Source organism: Trachymyrmex cornetzi, unplaced genomic scaffold (genome assembly GCF_001594075.2).
Source record: "Trachymyrmex cornetzi isolate Tcor2-1 unplaced genomic scaffold, Tcor1.1 scaffold167, whole genome shotgun sequence".
Taxonomy (NCBI): Eukaryota; Metazoa; Arthropoda; class Insecta; order Hymenoptera; family Formicidae; genus Trachymyrmex; species Trachymyrmex cornetzi.
Window position 1 is genome coordinate 42,754 of NW_017296276.1, and position 13,309 is coordinate 56,062.

Sequence of the window (13,309 nt, forward strand, 5' to 3'; positions counted from 1 at the left end):
ACTATTGATGAGTCTGACAGGCGCCGTAAGTACCCGCATGCATCGATGAGCGCGCCGCCCTTGCTTACCTTCCGTACTCGACTTGTGATACGCTAACCATTTCTCTTTATAATTTAAAAACTAAGCTTCGGACAAATTTTTGCCAAAGGAAAAATCGTCTCAGAATACGGCCAGGAATATGTCCCCTTAAACACAAAAGTTATTCTGAATCACCCTGTATATCATATTTTTGCAGGGTTGGTAAAAAACATGTTTTAAACGTGTTTTAAACAGTTTAAAACATGCTTAATTGATGTTTTTAATATGTTTTAAATATGTTTTTTTTATAGTACTGTTCAAAGCATATTTGAAGCATTAAAAACATATTCAAGAAGAAACATAATATGTTTTATTCTTAAAAAAAAACATTAGTCTTTACCAACCCTGTATTTTTGTAGTTATTCAAACTGTGCGCTGAAATTTTTCCGGACTCTATCTAACGCAATTAAACTACTGCAATAATATCACAAGTTAAATTAAATTGACAATGTGCTGAAAAAATGCTTAAATAAATGTATTGCGAAAAATATTACCTCGGCCGGGACTTGAATCCGGACCTCTTGTAATCTGTACGAGCGTCCTAAGCCATTAGACCACAGAGGCCTTAGTAATATTCTTCGCAATAATCAGTATATGTAAGAACAATAACGCTTGTTGCAGGCAGCGTGTATAACCCATAATAAGATTTTATTCGGACCGATAAGAATTAAACACTAAGTATAAGAATATTCAAGCCTATATGACGGTCAAAGCTAGATCTTTTTTGCCTAAACAATTCCCAGTGAATTATCTATATCCTATATATATACATGCATATATATAATATATATAATATTTTTGTATATATACCATATTTTTACTAAGGCCTCGGTGGTCTAATGGCTTAGGACGCTCGTACGGATTACAAGAGGTCCGGGTTCAAGTCCCGGCAGTGGTAATATTTTTCGCAATAAATTTATTTAAGATTTTTTTCAGCACATTGTCAATTTAATTTAACTTGTTATATTATTGCAGTAGTTTAATTGCGTTAGATAGAGTCCGGAAAAATTTCGGCGCGCAGTTTGAATAACTACAAAAATATGATATATATGCATGTACATATATAGGATATAGATAATTCACTGGGAATTGTTTAGGCAAAAAAGATCTAGCTTTGACCGTCATAGACTTGAATATCCTTATACTTAGTGTTTTTATCATGTGTTTATATAGCTCTTTTCCTTCTTTTTGGATCCCGAATCACTTCCCGAAATATTGCGGGTGATTTTCCGGACATCCCGTATATACAGGGTGTCCGATAAGTAATGACCTAACTCTCGCGTAGGGGTAGAGTGGATTAAACTGAGTCGAAAAGCCCTTTTGCAATTTTCGCAATAATTAACAAGATATCAATTACTAAAAATCACCAAATATATCGATTTTCAATAATTTTTTACTCAAGTGCTATCCAACTTTACAAAAAAACAGCAAGAGATAGGAATTGTTTATTTTCTTCTTATAAAGCTCTAGGAGTTTTTTCAGAATTTTTAATGTATTTTTTAGTGTTGTATTTTTTTATTGACTACTATTTTTATCAGCATGAGAAAATGCGGTACTAAAAATTTCTGACAAAATTTTCAAAATTCTATGAGAATATATGGAAATAAAATAAATAATTTTTGTTTCTTACCGTTTTTCTGTAAAGTTTATGGTACATGAGTAAAAAATTATTGAAAACTAATATTCGGTGATATTATTCGGTAATATAATTCGGTGATTTTTAGTAATTAATATTTTGTAAACTATCACGAAAATTATAAAATGGTAGAGGACCTTCCCACTCACAAGGAAGGTTAGGCAACTCGAAAATTCAGAAAATTCTGAAACATTGTGTGCAAATAGATTAGTTTAACCGTAACACAAAACTATTTTTTGTTCATACGGAATTACTATTGATATAATATCTTTTCTTTTTCAAATACGTTGCAACTTTTTGCTCTATCAGAAGCCAAAATTAAATGAACGATATTTTATAAAAAATAACAATTTCTTTATTCATACTTTGTTTTTAATTCTAAAGTATTTTGTACATTCCTTTATGTATGTCATAACAATATTTGACTGATTTTAAATTTGACACACTGTTATTATTACTAAACACTAAATGTCAATACGTGGTTACCAATTAAAATTTTATTCAAAGGCATACATCACAACGCAAGATGTTGATAGCTAGTATTTTATATTTCAATCGATTAAGAATTAAATAAACGTTTCGGCCTTAAATTAAGCCATCTTCAGTATTACAATCATTCGTCTTATAAATTACGCATTTATGCATATTTACGCAAATCTGCACCATCTGAATAAAGTTTTCTGTTATTATTACTGTTATTGTTGTTGTTGTTGTTATATACCAGGTATGTAAATATGAAACCGGAATTTTTAAATAGAAAATACACGTTTATTGCATGAAAATGATAAAAAATATTTTATTCGTAGTATTGCCCATTGCTAGCTATACATTTTTCCCACCTGTCTGATAATTTGTGGATGCCACGCCAAAAAAATTGTTGCACTTTTGAGACAAACCAGTCATCTAGCCATTTTTGTACATCTTCGTAAGAAGTGAAGCGCTGCTAAGCAAGTGCGTGTCCCATCGATGCAAATAAGTAGTAATCGGACGGAGCCAAGTCTGGTGAGTAAGCCGCATGCGAAAGTATTTCCCAACCAAACGCCTCAATCGTTTCCTTGACCAGTTTTGCTGTGTGTGATGGTGCATTATCATGAAGCAAAATCACTTTGTGTTGCCATTTTTGATATTTCGGTCGTTTTTCACGCAAAGCTTGATTCAAATTGATCATTTGTTGTCGGTAGCGTTCAGTATTAACGGTTTCGCCAGGTTTTAGCAGCTCATAATAGATCACACCTTTCTGATCCCACTAAACACAGAGCATTGTCTTCCGTCCATAGCGATTTGGCCTTGCAATCGATGTCGATGGTTCGCCTGGAGTTACCCATGATCTTTTACGCTTAGGATTCTCAAAATATATCCACTTTTCACCGCCAGTCACAATTCGATGGTGAAATGACTTTCTTTTGTACCTGGCGAGTAGCATTTCGCAAGTGGTTTTTCGGTTTTCCTGCTGTCTTTCATTCAGTTCATGTGGAACTCAGTTTCCCATCTTCTGGATCTCTCCCATGGATTTCAAACGTATGGAGACGGCTTCTCGTGTTGTTGTTGAGTTTGAGCGTCATCCTCATCCAACAATGCTTGTAATTCGCTGTCTTCAAACTTTTTCGGTGGTTTTCCACGTTCTTCGTTTCTCACGCCAAAATCGTCACTTTTGAATTTTTTGAACCACTCAAAGCATTGTGATTTACCAAGAGCATGCTCACCGTAAGCTTCGACAAGCATTCGATGCAATTCTGCAGCAGTTTTCTTCAAATGGTAACAGAAAATCAATGCTGTCCGCAAATCGTAGTTTCCAGACACAAAATTCGATATGTTCAACGCTATTACAAACTATACTGTTGTATGAAACTTGTATTGTTGTGAGTTGAAAATCTTTGTCAGATTTAAGAACAAGGAAATGGCGTCAATGACGCGGTCTGACGGCAACTACATTGACAGCTATGGCCATCTATTTGTAAATTCCGGTTTCATATTTATGTACCTGGTAAAAGCTCATATTTTAATAGTTCCTGCTGTACTGATACTGTGTTGATGGATTGTATTGTATTTGCTATTTACGCTATCTCGCACAGCCAACGCGGTATGAGACGAATACTTACGGAACGCACATACTTAGACGTTTTCGTTCATATTGAAAAATAATTCTTCGGAACATAACTATAATATACATCGTTGTTTTCAGCGTTAAATGCTATTTAATTTACGTTAAATAAAAATTAAAAACATTTTTTCAATAGGGATGGGGGTGAGGGTATAAAATAAATAAATAATTAAAAAAATTTTTTTATTGTAATTTTAAAGTACTCTTGAAATCATTCTATTTTTATTCAAGAAATTTTTTCGTATCTCTTATAGTTTCGACGATATTCGCTTCAAAAGAATAAAAACCAATTTTTTTCAAAGGGTTTCACCCCTTAAAACTGTAATTCCGCACGAACAAAAAATAGTTTTGTGTTACGGATGAACTACTTTACTTGTACACAGTTTCAGAATTTTTGAGTTGCTTAGTGTCCCTTGTCAGTTTAATCCGTTCTACCCCTATGCGAGAATTTTATCGTTACTTATCAAACACACTCTATGCATGTGTATATATATATATATATATATAAAATCGACTTACCTTGGTGGCACCATCCAAGATCAAATTGATAAGGTCAGTCAATAGATCATTTTCAACCCTACATCTTTTGTATAATACATTTTTCTAAAAAATGATTACTTTTCAAGATATTTAAGGGGTCCGGACCCCTTAAATATCTTGAAAAGTAATCATATATATATAATATATATACAGGGTGTATAAAGAGTCCCGGACCCCTTAAATATCTTGAAAAGTAATCATTTTTGAGAAAAATGTATTATACAAAAGATGTAGGGTTGAAAATGATCTATTGACTGACCTTATCAATTTGATCTTGGATGGTGCCACCAAGGTAAGTCGATTTTTTTAAACGAAACACCCTATTTTTGATTCTAGAATCTAATGGCTGAGGTCGAGAGCTTTCCAAAACACTATAATAAAGCCTCTTTTTAATTAGTACTTTTCAAGTTATGAAAGTTGAAATTTACGGAACCGCCGACATTAGCATTATCTAAGGTATTACGTAGAGATTGCCTGACTGGATTTATGAGTCATGTATGTATGTGCCCGCGAATGTCTGTACCTCTATCTCCTCTTCCTTCCTACCCTTTCCTTCTCCTTCCTCGCCTTTCCCTCCTACTCCTTTCCATTTCCTCTCCCTCTTTCCCACCCTTTCAACAAAGCTGGAGACTACATAAGCTAGAGATCTCTCCTGTCAAGTTCACTCTTTCTGTGACCTGCGATTGAGAAGGCATACTTTTTCGTGATACTCCATTCTGAGATTGCTTATCACCACATAGTTATCTTTGTTTATAAAATATTTATTTAAAATACTTTATAATGCTTACTGTGAACAGGAGCGTATATCCCTTTTAATGATGCGAGGATGGTGATCGTAGGAGGTCTTACGCACATGTGACAGAACTTTTCAATCAAACTTTTAGGAATGAGGACAATGGTATATCTAAATCGACTGTTATTCGTACTGTACAACGTTTTGAAGAAACAAATTTCGTAAAAGACCGTAATAGACAAGGTAGACCAGCAATAGGTACAAATCCTGATAAAAGATTGAATATTCTACAGTCTTTTATCGAAGATCCGCGTAATTCAGTTCGCAAAGTTGCACAACAACACGACATCAATCCTATGTCAGTTCATAGAATTCTAAAAAAGGAGAAATTTCATCCATATGTAGCAATTGTAGCAGTACCGACGGTAGAGGTAATATCGATCGAGGATGTAGCGAGAGGGCGCGGAAGAATCGAGAATCAAGGAGAACCGCATAGCGAGACGTATATGGATAACGGCCGTTTATTAATAAAGAAGCTGATTCTACCGTAAAAGCATTGCAATCATTTAGTTTTCCTCCCTGTAAGTCTCTTACAATTATCAGAAGTGGGATCTGGATCGAAGAAACGGCAAGTTTGCGAAGAAAAAGTGTCGATCGAGCGTCTAAGGAAAAAGTCTCGATCAAGCGTGCAAGAGGACCGCCATTAATGGTTGCACAAGAGAACGACGATTCGGAAGAGACGAGCGTCGAAAACGGACAACGATCCCAAGAAAAGGAAAGAACTGTGTCACCCTGCTGTGTGCGAGTGAGGCAGCCGTGCCGCTCTGCTGTGTGCGAGCGAGACAACTGCGTCACCCTGCTGAGTGCGAGTGAGAAATACGTGCCGTACTGTGGTGTGCGAGTGGAACAACCGATTGGGTGAATACGGACTAACGAGCATGGATTCAACGTGTTAACCGTAGCAAAACTAAAATGGGCATTGAAACAGCAAAGGCTGCCAACATATGGAAGAAAGGCCGAGCTCATTCAAAGAATACAAGCAGCTGATCCAAGCGGAGAATGGATTAGAGAAGCGATCCAGCAAGTTATTGGCGAAGATGAAGAGGAAGTGGTAGCGCCACCATCGAGAGAAATGAGACCGACGGAAAATACAGCGGGCGGAAGTCAGTCAAACAACGATAACCGTCAAGAAGTCGATCTAGAAAGAAGAGAGAGAGAGCTCCTACAAAGAGAGATCGAGCTACTGAGGCGCGAGAATAAAATATTAAGAAGATCGCCTAGCAATGGTGTGGCATCCACAAATACACGCGCTAATATGAGTGTTAAAAGCATTAGTGAGTTAGTAGGTGAATATAAAGGTTCAGACGAAGATTTTAATAGATGGAAAATACAAATCGGTCTGCTAAGAGCGACGTATGAATTGGATGAAAATGCGTCGAAAATTTTAATAGGATCCAAGTTGCGAGGTAAGGCGCTAGATTGGTACCATTCTCGAGCGGATCATATAGCTGTGACGACGGAAGAACTGCTAAAGGAGATGCAGGCCATGTTTGAAAGATCGAGAGGACGACTAGAGTTAAGAAAAACGTTCGAATTACGGTAATGGCAGAAGGACGAACTGTTCAGTGAATACTGTCATCACAAACAAATTCTAGGAAATCGAGTTCCGATAGATAAAGAGGAGATGATAGACTACATCGTCGACGGAATTCCGTCAGAAGCACTACGCAACCAAGCCAGGATGCATCGGTTCACATCAGTGCAAGATATAATGCAAGCATTCAGCAAAATTTCTCTGAAAACAGAACCAGGGTTTATGCAGAGAGAGAAGCACATTAGTAAAGGGGCTACCAAAAAGCAATGGAACGGAGAGCCCACTGAGAAAAAGGACGATCTCACAACCCCGGTTCCTAAAGGTAATAGCAGAGGTGTAGTCAAATGTTACGAATGCAACAACATGGGCCATTACGCGAAGGATTACCCTTCAAGTAAACCGAAAGATCGGAAGATAATCAAAGAAAAGAAAACTGAAGCGGGTAGCAAACCAATTGGATTGGTGGAAGAAGAAACATCAGACAACCTATCAGCACAAGAGGAACAGAGTGAGGAAAGTCATTCGGAATAAGAAGACATTTGCTTCGTAGATCTGACGGAGGAAACGAGAGATGAATTTCAAAGAACGGTCAAACTGGAAGCCGAGGACAACAAGCAGTATGAAGGTAAAGCAAGAATAGACACCGGCTGCCCAATCAGCTTAATCAAAACCAACTGCATCGACGACAGCATCATGAAGAAAGCAGGAGACGAATGGAATCAATACTGCGTTATCAATAAATCCAGGCTAAGGGTACTAGGAGTAGTAACGGCCAATCTAATAATAGGAGATGACCAATGTAAGGTAACAGTAGGGGTAGTGCCGGATGAAACAATGTCAACGTCGTTGCTTGTAGGTAGAGATGTATTAAAATTACTCGGATACAGTTTAACGAAAAGTCCTCAGTACGATAGAGCCGTCACGGTTAACATAGAAACGGTAGGTTATAACACGGTCGACAACATCCAGATCAATCAAAAGATCTCGCAGAATAGTAGAGACCAGCTTAAGATGATGTATAACGAGCAATATGTTACACCGCCGCGTCCGAAAGAGCCTAAGGTATATTCTGAGGCTAGTATTCATTTGAAAAGTAGTCAGCCGGTTCAATTCGGGCCTCGGAGGCTAGGTTACGTAGATAAAGAAAAAGTACGCGAAATATTAAAGTCATTGTTAGAGAGGGAAATTATCCAGTCAAGCACATCGGAGTTCGCGTCGCCAATAGTACTGACGCGGAAAAAGAATGGTGAAACGCGTATGTGTATTGATTATTGCGCATTAAACAAAGTAATGGTTAGGGATAATTACCCGCTCCCCTTAATAGAGGATCTATTGGACAAATTAAAAGATAAATGTTTTTTTAGTAAATTGGACTTGAAGGATGGATTCTACCACGTAGCGATGGCGCCTGAAACGATAAAATACACTTCATTTGTAACACCTATGGGGCAGTATGAGTTTCTACGAATGCCATTTGGCCTGAAAATTGTTTCCCCCAGTGTTTCCAGCGATTCGTCAATGAGGTAATGGCGGAGGTGATCGCAGAAGGCCACGTTATTGTCTATATGGATGACATATTGATAGCGATCGAAACGACAGACACTCACTTAAAGACGCTTGAAAAGGTATTTAGGATGTTAGTACAAAATAAGCTAGAACTGCGTCCTGAGAAGTGTTCTTTTCTGTACAACGAGATAGAATACTTGGGATATATAATTACGAAAGAAGGGGTGCACCCAACAGACAGAGGTATCAAGGCGGTGCAAGCCTTCCCGGAGCCCAAATCTATCAAACAAGTGCATAGTTTTATAGGACTGGCGTCTTATTTTTGCAAGTTTATCGAAAAGTTCGCTGTAATAGCTAAGCCGTTGTACGATTTGCTCAGAAAGGATGCAAATTTCGCGTTCGGGATAGAGGAAAAGAGCGCTTTTCAGACACTAAAGAACAAATTAATTAGTGCGCCTATATTAGCGATTTATAGTCCTAAGTTGCAGACGGAACTGCACTACGATGCGAGCTCTCAGGGATTCGGTGCAATATTGTTACAGCGACAGGTTAATGATAAATTGCATCCTGTTTTCTATTTCAGTCGACGAACGACCGAGCTGGAATCCCGATATCATAGCTTCGAGCTCGAGATTCTAGCCATCGTGTACGCACTGAGGAGATTTCGCAGTTATTTACAGGGAATCTCGTTCACCATTGTCTCCGACTGTAGCGCGGTGACGAAGACATTGGTGAAACGAGATATCAATGCGCGAATTGCTAGGTGGAGTCTCGAGCTACAAGAATTTGATTTCAAAATAAAACACAACCAAAGTTCGCGAATGAAACATGTGGATGCGTTGAGCCGGTCGTTTGGTATCATAGTAATCGAAGATAATCCATTTGTATGGAATCTAATGGTTCTGCAGAACAAGGATTCAAGGGTAAAAGAGCTAGCGAACAAGTTGGAGAAGGGAGAAGATATTTTAGTACGAATTGCGAGACGGATTAGTCTATAAGAAACATGGTAACCAGTTGCTTTTTGTTGTTCCGGAGCAGATGGAACCTCATGTTCTATTTAGGTACCATAATGAGATGGACCATATCGGGGTTGGTAAAATGATGGAAGCAATAAAGAATACATATTGATTTCCTCAGCGAAAAGCGAAATGTGAGGAACACATAAAACATTGCGTTAAGTGCATTTCGTTTTCACCGTCGAATGGCAAACAGGAAGATACTTTGTATCCAATACCGAAAGGTAAAGTCCCCTTCGAAACGATACATGTTGATCATCGGAGGCCGATGGACAAGCAAACGGCATGTAAGAAACACGTCTTAATAGTAGATGCTTTTTCAAAATTTGTTCAGCTATGCGCCACCAAAACTACTAAGACTAACGAGATTATCGTTCACCTGACCAGATTCTTTCAAAATTATAGCACTCCTAAAGTGTTGGTATCTGATCGTGGTAGTTCGTTTACTTCGAACGAGTTTGAAACGTTTTTGAAACAGCGAGACATTCGGCACATCAAAGTAACGACTGGTTCACCACAAGCCAACGGGCAGATTGAGTGAATGAATCGCATCATTACTCCGATGATCTCTAAACTCAGCGAGCGTAGCGGCGGAAAACGATGGTATAATGTTTTGAACGAGGTCGAATACGCGATTAACAATACGCCTAATAAATCTACAGGGCACACCCCGAGCCAACTAATTTTTGGTATTGATCAGCGAGGGGCGTGTACTGATCACATTCGTGAATTTGTAGACAACAGCATTAATCCCTCCGAGCGAAAATTAAGTATCTGTCGCGATAAGGCAGCTAGTCAATTAGAAAGAGCGCAACAGTACCAAAAGGGGTATTACGACAAGAAACACAAAGCAACACGACGATATCAAGTGGGCGATTTAGTTATGCTAAGAAACTTTGATAGCACGCCAGGCATCCCTAAAACACCGCAGTATCGAGGTACGTATGAGATCAAAGAGGCGTTAGGAAACGATCAGTATCGGGTAGAGGACGGTCAAGGATTTCAAAATGCGCAAAAGCGATATGCGGGGACATGGGCAGCCGCAAATCTGCGTCCCTGGATTAAGACTGAATAACAGTATTCAAAACGCCATACTATGCAGTAGCGTATAATTATATTAACGTAGAATATATAAGACAAATTATTTTGTGTGTTCAGTTAATAGTATATTAGTCTTAACAGTAGAGTCAGAATTAAGAATGTACTTGCGTTTGATAACCATGGTTTGGGTACCAAACCCTAAGTCAGGTTGGCCGAATGTAGCAATTGTAGCAATACTGATGGTAGAGACAGTATCGATCGAGGATGTAGCGAGAGGGCGCGGAAGAATCAAGAATCAAGGAGAACCGCATGGCAAGACGTATATGGATAACGGCCGTTCATTAATAAAGGAGCTGATTCTACCGTAAAAGCATTGCAATCATTTAGTTTTCCTCCCTATAAGGCTCTTACACATATAAGATCCATCTGGCGCAGGAACTATGTGAAGATGATTTTGATCGTCACATTAAATTTTGTGAAAGTATGATGTTAAATGTCGACAGAAATCTTTTACTTGTAGACAACATTATTTTTTCAGATGAAGCTACTTTTGAGCTAATCGAAAATGTAAATCGACATAATTGCAGATATTGCGATGAAAATCCTCATTGGATGTACGAGGCACATACTCAGAATCAGCAAAAAGTCAACGTATTGGCTGGAATTTTAAATGAAGCCATTATTGGGCCTTTCTTTATTGAAGGTAATTTAAACGCTGACAATTACTTAGCCATGCTTCAAGATGAAATAGTTCCGGCAATCCGAAATATCGCTCGTCAAAACTTCAATGACATCGGGTTCCAGCAAGATGGGGCGCCACCTCACTATGGTTTACGAGTAGGCCAATATCTGAATGAAGTTTTCCGAATAGGTGAATAAGAAGAAGGGGTTACATTGAATGGCCAGCACGATCGCCTGATCTAAATCCACTCGATTATTTTTTGTGGGGATATTTAAAGGAAAAAATTTATAATACTAAACCTCGAAATCTTAATGATTTACGTCAACGAATAATAAATGAATTTAGAATAATGCCTCGCGAATTCTGTAGAAATGCAGTCTTAAGTTTTTATAATCGCCTAGCACATTGTCAGACTGCGGAGGGACGCCAATTTGAGTATTTGCTATATATGTAATATTCTTTTAACCCTAGCTCACCATACTGGGATATGACGTATCTAATGCGATTTTTCACATTGCAATTCACACTGCAAGACTTTAACTTTTTATGATGTAATTTAAGAATAAAATATTTTTTGTTTTATCTTTGTTTATTTGGCTTTGTCTTATTTTATAGATAAATAATTTAAGAATAAAATATTTTTTAAACACTAAGTATAAGAATATTCAAGCCTATGACGGCTAGATCTTTTTTGCTTAAACAATTCCCAGTGAATTATCTATATCCTATATATGTACATGCATATATATCATATTTTTGTAGTTATTCAAACTGCGCGCCGAAAATTTTCCGGACTCTGACGCAATTAAACTACTGCAATAATATCACAAGTTAAATTAAATTGACAATGTGCTGAAAAAAACCGTAAATAAATTTATTGCGAAAAATATCTTGTAATCCGTACGAGCGTCCTAAGCCATTAGACCACCGAAGCCTTAGTAATATTCCTCGCAATAAACAGTATATGTAAGAACAATAACGCTTGTTGCAGGCAGCGTGTATAACTAATAACAAGATTTTTATTCGGACCGACAAGAATTAAACACTAAGTATAAAAATATTCAAGCCTATATGACGGTCAAAGCTAGACCTTTTTTGCCTAAACAATTCCCAATAAATTATCTACGACGCTCGTACGGATTACAAAAGGTCCGGGTTCAAGTCCCGGCCGAAGTAATATTTTTCGCAATAAATTTATTTAAGATTTTTTTCAGCACATTGTCAATTTGATTTAACTTATGATATTATTGCAGTAGTTTAATTGCGTTAGATAGAGTCCGGAAAAATTTCGGCGCGCAGTTTGAATAACTACAAAAATATGATATATAGGCATGTACATATATACTCTGTTAGAAATTTCTCAATGAATTTTAATTAACATGTAAAGGAAGCATGTGGTTATGCACGAAATTAAATGTAATGAATGATGTAAATAAAAACTAAATTACAGTAGTCTTAAATGTGATGAGCGTGTGTATTGAAATTAATGAACACATTATTGAAATTAATTTACACGTTAATGAAAAGTACGAGATCTGTAACTGAAAAGTAATTTACGTTAATGACATGTAAGAAACGTAAACGTATTTAACATTAAGCGTTAATAGTATTAGGCTTAATTAAAATATTATTAATATTCGTAAATGTAAAAGTACATTAAATTTCATTAATATGTACATTAATAGTTATTTCAGTTACGATTAATTAAATGTCATTTATAAAAGTATATTAAATTTCATTACACTTAATTTTTCAGTTACTGTAAACTTAAATTTCATTAACATGTGCATTAATAGTCCTTTCAGTTACAGAGAAATTAAACTTCATTCACCAATGTACATTAAAAGTTAATGAAATTTAAGAACATTTCTAACAGTGTAGGATATAGATAATTCACTGGGAATTGTTTAGGCAAAAAAGATCTAGTTTTGACCGTCACAGGCTTGAATATTCTTATACTTAGTGTTTAATTCTTGTCGGTCCGAATAAAAATCTTATTATTGATTATACACGCTGCCTGCAACAAGCGTTATTGTTCTTACATATACTGTTTATTGCGAGGAATATTACTGAGGCCTCGGTGGTCTAATGGTTTAGGACGCTCGTTCGGATTACAAGAGGTCCGGGTTCAAGTCCCGGCCGAGGTAATATTTTTCGCAATAAATTTATTTAAGGTTTTTTTCAGCACATTGTCAATTTAATTTAACTTGTGATATTATTGCAGTAGTTTAATTGCGTTAGATAGAATCCGGAAAAATTTCGTCGCGCAGTTTGAATAACTACAAAAATATGACATATACAGGGTGGACCATCTGAAGTGATCCAATCAAATATCTCGAAAACTAGTAGGGATAGAGAAAAATGTTTCGTATGAAAAGTTTA